The sequence below is a fragment of the Buteo buteo genome, chromosome 7 (assembly GCF_964188355.1).
Source record: "Buteo buteo chromosome 7, bButBut1.hap1.1, whole genome shotgun sequence".
Lineage (NCBI taxonomy): Eukaryota > Metazoa > Chordata > Aves > Accipitriformes > Accipitridae > Buteo > Buteo buteo.
The window spans coordinates 18,193,606-18,193,836 of record NC_134177.1 but is presented as its reverse complement, the minus strand read 5'-3'; positions in this window follow the sequence as shown (position 1 = coordinate 18,193,836).

The following is a 231-nucleotide window of genomic DNA, read 5'->3' as shown; positions in this document are numbered from 1 at the left end:
TATACTCTGTTTCATTGCATCATTTTAACATGCTTCACGTCTTTGTCTGTTCTTTCATCTTGGATTTTCTGTGTATTTCCTCATCGTCCATTTAGACAATTGGTGGCATCAACTGCTTTGTAGAAATAGCCTATTGACTTGGAGTGGATTACTTGCAGTTTAACTTAAAATCCAGTTGCTAAAATGACTACAAATGGACTGGTTTATTTGTGGCTGGTTGTCACATTGAAC